This window comes from Podarcis bocagei, assembly GCF_964188305.1.
Source record: "Podarcis bocagei genome assembly, chromosome: 1".
NCBI lineage: Eukaryota > Metazoa > Chordata > Lepidosauria > Squamata > Lacertidae > Podarcis > Podarcis bocagei.
Window position 1 is genome coordinate 61,828,419 of NC_138125.1, and position 8,115 is coordinate 61,836,533.

The 8,115-nt window shown below is 43.5% G+C and overlaps 1 protein-coding gene across 2 annotated transcripts in view; it reads left to right on the forward strand.

The window, feature by feature from the left end:
- The window catches only part of NAV2 (neuron navigator 2), a 535,542-nt gene that overhangs the window by 204,941 nt on the left and 322,486 nt on the right, over positions 1-8,115 (forward strand). The window lies entirely within an intron of this gene.

Here is an 8,115-nt window from a genome sequence, read left to right on the forward strand (position 1 = left end):
GGAGGCATCAGGCTGGGGGGTCTCCAGATGCCCCTCCAACAGCCTGCTAGGCCCTTCACTGGGATCCAGATCTCCACCTCTCATGCTGCTCCTCAGAATCAGACACATCCAGCGGCCTGGGATCTTCTCCCCCAGCCCACTTGGACCCTCTGCGAGGTTTTCTAACTCCTCAATCTCTCTCCATTCCTTCTCAGCATCCCATCATCCTCTCCATTACATCTCCACAGGACTCAAGACAGCCCCCTCCCCAAATGGCAGTAGGCACTGGGGGGCTGTGGACCCCTCCATGTGTCCCAGCGTGTTGGGTTCTGACCCCAGGCTTGAGCTTTGGGTGGTATACATGGTTCTTCCCCCCCCCCCATGTTATCTTTGCAACAAGGCTGAGAGATAATTGACAAACTTTCATGACCTCAGAAGCATCACTTACAGTGCAATTACCGGTATATACATGTCTACTCAAAAGCAAGGCCACTGGGGCTTCCCCCCAGGTAAGTGAGTTGCACTTTTAAGTGGTATCCATTTGTTACACTAGTTAATACTGCATCTCTCGCACACATAGACCTACTTTGAAACATAAGAATTGCTTCTGAGCAATGTTTTACTTACAACTGACTATGTTTTGCTACCCTAATCTTCCCGCATGAATACTTGTAGCTCAGATACTTGCAGCTGAAGAGATATGCATTTCACCGTGCAAAATCTGGATCTGAACCATGTAAATTCATGGCTGTCATCTAATACATTTCAGCTCTAGATATGTTCATCTGATTTCTTAGCTGTAATACAGCTTCCTGACACTTAGCTGCAAGCACAGCCTGAGCCAGAAGCTGGAAAGCAATATGCAAAGAACACAACTCAGGAGAAAGTTAGATTTGCTTTGCTTCAGTTGAAATAAACAAGATATAAGTTATTAATGTGTGCTTAAACCCTTTGCATTGAAATGGGGCTTAAGCATGTCTGGCCTTCCCTGGAGTATGCCTACAATTTCAAGTAATTATTCCACAACCCCTGGAAGAAACAGCAACTTTTCCAACACTTGTCAGAATCAGTTGAAACAAATTAGTTTAATGAATTAATGCACCAACAATTAAATTAAAGGTAGGTCACAGGAATGGCCAGCATAGTTGGAGGGTCCCCCTGTGGAGCTGCCCCATGCCCAGCACCAACATTGCTGCAACTTACCAAGATAGTGCAGGGTCAGAGCATTGAGGTTGGGACTGCACAGCCACATAAGGATGATGTAAGAGCGGCATTGTGTACTGACATTGCTTGATGGCAAGTGACTCCATAAGCACCTGGGTGAACAGGGTGGTTACCACTGGGCCTTGCAGCTCTGTCACCCCGGGTGACCATACCCCCAGTACACTCCAACCCCAGGATTCTACCCATGTCCCAGAATTTCATTTTTCAGGCGTTAGTCACCAATGCTGATATAATAATGTTGTTATATGATTGGGTGTTTGCCTGGATGATATCCATGGGCCCCACCCAAGCCAGTGATTGTAATACAGTGGTACCTTAGGTTACATACGCCTCAGGTTACAGACGCCGCTAACTCAGAAATAGTACCTTGGGTTAAGAACTCTGCTTCAGGATGAGAACAGAAATCGTGGTCCGGCGGCACAGTGGCAGCAGGAGGCCCCATTAGCTAAAGTGGTGCTTCAGGTTAAGAACAGTTTCAGGTTAAGAACGGACCTCTGGAACGAATTAAGTACTTAACCCGAGGTACCACTGTATAGAAAACCTGTTCAACTGATCAAGCCAGTCTCTTTATAAGATAATGGCCCTCGCTGGCCCAGGTAAGTAGCCAGCATCTTAAAGAGTGAACCATGTTGCCATAGAGATGACATGGTTGTCCTCCCCACCACTTCCTCGCTGGATGCCACACCACCCTATCAGGAAGCAAGGGAGAAACATGGTAAGAGGAAGGCACGCTTGGCAAATCCACACTGTGATCAACTCCCGTCCGAAAACCAATGTCCCCACTGTGGAAGGACATGTGGATCCAGAATTGGCCTCCACAGTCACTTACGGACTCATTGTTAAAACCATGTTTATGGAAGACAATCTTACTCTGCTACGAGTGATCGCCAAAGAAGAAGGAGGAGGAGGAGGAAGAAAATGGACCAGTAGGGGCTAGTCTCTGTGTGGGTTTAGGCTGGTGGTGCAAGAGACACAAAGACACTACACACTCACAGTGTGCTGAATCCAAAGCTATGGCTTGCAGTGGGCAGGGTGTGGGGTGGAAATGCATGAAAACCTGATGGGGAGCCAAGATCGGTTAGAGCATTAGTGCTGTGAGCCCTTCCATCCTGTGCTCAGGTTGTATAAAGGTGTAAATGAAACCGTATGACCTAAAGACACCTTCCTTCCAAGGAAAGCAACCCTTGTGTAAGTGCTGTAAACCTTACAGTCTCTTGCTGCTTGGAGATTGGGTTGCACACAATAATATGTAGCAGAGCAGTTTCTGAATGAGGGCAAAACCCCAGGAATCTTGTAGCTCAGGGAGCAGAAACTCTCAGGAAGCTCTCATGTTCTTTGACTACTTCAGTAGAGTGCTTTCTAGCCAATTTGGTTTTTGAAACGAACAGTTATTAGGGCTTGTATTTCTGGAAACAGATACAGATGTTGCTACATATCAGTCGTATGAGTTGTGTCTATTATATGATTATTAGAATCCCAGTGCAGCCATTGCTGTTAGTGATTACTATCCCTCTTGTCCTTGAGGCACATTAAGCACCTCTAGGTTAAGTACCAAGAACACCTAATTGTCTCTAACCCTTACAGCCTCCTGAAATGATTTATTCTAAAGGCAATGTGCTTTTGGGTTCCCGTGACAATTTGAAAGATGAATTCTATTACCCAAGCTTTTCCTGAGTGCATAAGCCATATGGTATCTTTATTGGAGAATGCAACAGAGATCAAATATGTCAAATTTTGGGCAGAATTGCTCTGCACTCCACACACACACATCTTAAAGTGGTTTTGTTTGCTAAGGAAGCAAATGTAGAAGTTCTATATGGTAATGAAATAGGAAATTATATAAATATTGGGTATTCCCAGTGATAACCAGTGAACATATTTCAACAGATTAATCCATATTTATTTCCTTGACAGCTAAATGATAACCTGTTTATTTGCCACTAAGAAGTTCTTGACAGGTTACATTTAACAAATATTCTGCGTAACTTGGTGCTTGAACTGTAATTTAATTCAAATGGTAGTCAGACACATCAATCTGAATGAATCCTTTGGAAAATAAAATGCTATCAGTTTCCCTTACAAAACCAGTCTTCTACTATTGTCTATATTTCATATACTGAAAAATAAAACAGTATATTAATAACCACTGATCATAATGTCAAGGGAGTCAGCTGACATGTGGACCAGCTTTTCATTATACCCTTGAAAATGTCCCTCAGAACTAATCTCTAGCAACGTCAGATGTGTTGGCATGCTACAATGTCTAGAGGCACTAAAAAGATTAAGGGACACTTGATTTCCTAGCCATGGTTAAAAGATTGGGAGTGCCCCACATGCTCCTCCCTCTGCCTACTGCTTGTAAAGCCCCTTTCCCCTTCCCCTTCTCAAATACAATCATGGTTCAGTGTCGCTGATGCTATTGCTAATGGGATACTGGCAGAGTTTGCAGATGATGAGCTTGTGACACATTTTTCCACTGCTTGTAATATTTGTTTTTGTAATGAGCCTGGCACCCTTCTCCTGAAACACTGTTCATAATGAAGACAAACGGATGTCCCATTTTTGCACCTTGGTGCTCAGCAGTGCCCAGGCCAGACCAGAAGGGTTGATAGCTGCTGTTGGCATAGGCTAAAATCTGGATTAGCCTCTTAGTCTGGTTGACAGCTCATCCACGCTTCTGCTTGCCCCATGCCTAAAAATCTTGGGTCTGAACGGCTTTCTGCTTTTCCCATGCTTTCTACGCACAGGGCAGAGCAGTTTTGTGTTTGCGCTGTAGCTTTCCCAGAGAATCCGAACAAACAGCAAACTGCAGAAAACCCGATTGCCTTTTGTTCCAATTCAGTTTTAGTATTCCCTTTGCTGGGGGAGGAAGAGTGGCCCCCCAATAGCGAAATACATTTCTCTGGGGCATATGTTCCCTATGACACCTGCATGCTGCACAATAGACTCTGGAGAGCCTTCACACTATGGGCAAATATCCTTGCTGCTGGCTGGTAACGGTGCGTAAACTCTCTGTGCCATAGCGGCTGCTCTAAACCCACAATCTAAGCCCACACTTACCTGCAAGAAATCCCTATTGAGCTCAACATGGCTTACTTCTGAGTAGATAGGTATCTAAAACCAGCAATCCACAAGCAACTCGGGTACTTGATTCAAGAGGTGGTCCAATGTAGGCAAAGCTTGATTAGGTTAGAACCAGAAACTTCCATCCCTACCAGAAACTACTTTTTCAGCTGATTTCAGCATGGTGCTTGTAACATACATCCTCACTCACCTGACTAAACTGACTGAAGATGAGCCTTGTGCTACTGGCTGGCCCTGTGCCATGATGAGTAATATGCTTCATGATGGCCTTGGAAAAAAATTCTTTCTTTCTTTTAAAAATCATGTGTAGGTGGGCTTTTTTCTTTCTTTAGTCTAACCTCTTCATCTTAGAAAGATGTTTTTAGAAGATTAGTTGTAAAATTAGATATTGATTTCTCAGAGTTAAGGATGGGGAAGGCAGCATCAATCCAGCTGCATTAACTATGAAACTGATTGTGCTGATAAACGCATGATTCTGGTTTCCTGCTTTGCTTTATTATTTGAAGAACTTCTTCTTCACTGATGCCATTAAGAAAATTATAGCCGTATCATGTACATCGCAGGCAAAGCTCCTATTGTTAGCACTCAGCAGGGAACAAACTCCCTGTAACTAGGATAATGCAGCATCCTTAGCAGAACAAGCAATATCCATTGTCTCTGCAATCCTCCAACATTTGCAAGGGCTTTCGCCTTTCTGTCACTTGCTAAACTTGCATTCTATCTGGGAAGGGAAGTTGGACCAAACTACATTTCTGACTTTGGTTCTCAAAAGCACAGATTAAAGATAGCCATTTTGAACAAAACAGGTATTTGAAAAGTGCTGGGTAATTAGCATGATCTGCATAATTAGCTCCATTGAAAAGCTATCTCCATGCATCAGTATTAGAGCTATGTCAAGCAAGTAGAACTAGCTGCTGATTATTTTGACAGCAATGAAAATTCAATTGCTTCTTATATATGTTATGAAGGTGGTATCTCAAGGTGGTATAGATAGAGAAGTACATGGATTAATATGCCAGTGCTGTTGCATTGTTTTGCACCAGGTAATGCTTGACTAGGTCTGTGGTGACGCCAGTTTTGTGCTCTTCTATTTGTAATTAATTGTGCCTTATGGTATGGTATGCTATTTGTGTTGATTGTGATCCGCAGTGAAGAGAGGGATAGACTGCATTATTACATCCTTAAATGTTTTAGATAAATAAAATAACCAGGTGTTGCTGGCACAGATCAATGGAATGACATTCTCTTCAAAGAGAGGTGCACATATAATTTACATTACTGCAGGTGCCTGCTCTACAACATATGCAGCATGACGGTAGATTGCAATTTCTAACATTAGTAAGATTTAACTCCATGAGTCTGAGAAACAATCATAATTAAAACTTCGCTTGAGGGGGCAAGCCCACCTTGGAATTTATTTGAAATTATCTGAATTCCATGCAGCTCTTAACTCACCCAGCACACATCTGCAGGGTGTCTTAACATGCACACCAAATAAACATGCCTGAGGCTTTGCCATGCAGTGCTTCTTCCCCAGCTGTGCAGGACTGATTCAACCAAGCAGGTAGAATAGATAGTTGCCTGGAGCCATTTAATTAAAGGAATGTTCTTCATACCAGAAGCAGGGTCCCAGCTGAGGTTCCATGCTGCATTTAGCATAGCTGGCTACCCTTGCAAAGTGAGTGCATTCCAGAATGTCGAATGTGATCCCAACTTTTGTGTGGAGGCCCTTGGGTGGTATTGGAGATGGGCAGCCTTTATATCTGGCACCGTGCTGTTTGCATGGAAGTGCTCTAGGGAAGAATCACTTGCCTTTTTCCATCTTTGCCTGGGTAGCTGCCATGGATGCATGCCCTACTGCCATCCTGTTAAAATGTAGTAGTATTGCTGTGGATTAAAGCAGCCGTCTTATTTCTTCAACATCCAAAGATAAAGATCACTCCCTCCAATAGCAAACCTAAGTAGTGAGTGCTAACAGGATCACAACCAAAATGGGGCCATTTGAAAAAACCTCAATGCTTGGGAAGAGCCTGAAGGTTGCAGACAAGCAACAGCAATAATATTTTCTAAAAACTTTAAGAGAGAGACTCTTGCAACAGCTTGATGCAGCGAGCATGTTCAGTAGTCATTGCATGCTGGAAAAAGGAAACTGAAAAAGGGCCAGTGGAATGCCCTACTTGAGCCCCTGACGACATAACCTGGAGGAGGGCATGGTGGTTGGCTGGAACCCTAAATGGAAGCACTCCTGCTAGTGATGGAAGCAATGGGATGCAACTCAGCTTGTACTGAAGACTGGTGTGTCTTTATGGGAAAGAGTAGATAGAAGAAGCTCCAAGTTTCATAGACTGTCCTTTCTGACCTAACCTCAACTTCTGCTGAGCAGTTTAGTTCCAAATACCAATAGCTAGGAGGTGAGGTTACAGGGTAATATTTTGCTGCAGATCTACCTTGTACTCATCAAGCCATATCTTTATTGAAGAGTGATGAACTGTTGTAATACTTGGAAATGTACAAGATAGGGAAAAGTAGAGATGTGAGGTGGAAAAGGTGTGGACCTAAATTTTTCATCATATTTTTTCACCTGCTGAGCTTTCAGAATCCCAAGCACCATTTTAACTTTTGAACACCCTGGATTTAATTTGGAACAGGTCTAGATATGCAACATCCACAAGTAAGTGAGAGAAGAGGGATGCTGATAACTTTTCTCCAGTACAGTAGACTTTGCTGGCCATGTGCAGCAGCCCTACTGTATCAGTAAAGTCTCCAGAATGAGGGTGAAATTGCACCATATTCCAGTAGGTTTCCAGCCAGAACCATAGATTTGTTTCCAAATTCTGCATGTAGCATCACTAATCAAAACTCATAGTAGAGGCAGAGCAGTTTGCTTCTCCTTATTAATACCAGATAATGCCTTTTCACTGACAACATTTAGAGTTGTTTATAACTATTTCTTAATAAGCAGTCTCATAAGGCATAACCTAGTTTTCAGTGAGCAATTGCCTTTATTATTTGACAGGTTAATTTTCTGCTGCTGCCTTAAAAGAGCGTTCCTTCTATTGCACCACCTTTTGATCTCTGCTGTAGTAAATAGAAGAGGCACATACATAATTGAGCAACAGCAACCAGCACTATTTGGGAGTTTCTGCTTCATCCCTGTGTACTGTATGAAGGGGGAGCTATTAAACTAGAGTCACCTGGTGGTACCTCAGATCCCAGCACCAGGCAACTGTCTTTGGTAGAGCTGCAAGAGCCCTCTTTCCCTGCCCCACCCCTTGTGCCAGATTCTGTGGTGAGTTGTGAAAGCAGATCAGCAACATCTGCAACTGAAAGTATATGTGAGTTGGGGTGCATGACCTGTGGCTTTGGGCTACATGTGGCATGCATCCTAATTTCATGTAGCTCTAGGGAGTGGGTGGGAGTGAATATCATACACACACTCAAACACACACTACCCCACACTATTTCTCCCTCTCCCTCTCTTGCATATGGGGTAGCTCTGATCCCCCCAATGCTAGCATGTGCTCCAGAGAGATTAGTTCCAAGGGACTGCAGCCCTCATTGTAAGGGTGGGGGAAAAGTTGGCCGCCCCTGTGATACAGAGTTTCTGAGAAGTGTTCTGGCTAGTTTTGCTCTGCTTACCAGGAAATCTTTACTGAGATAACATGTGAAAGTCCCTCCTTGTATGTCTTTCTTTCTAGGTTTCATGTCATGCAGAGGAGAATAATAAGCTGAGCATCACTTCATTTATTTTCTTCCTTTTTCCTTTGTATGTTGACATAGACCTAAGAAGACCCTTAACCGGTTCTGTGGATGCCTTCTGTCTGAGCG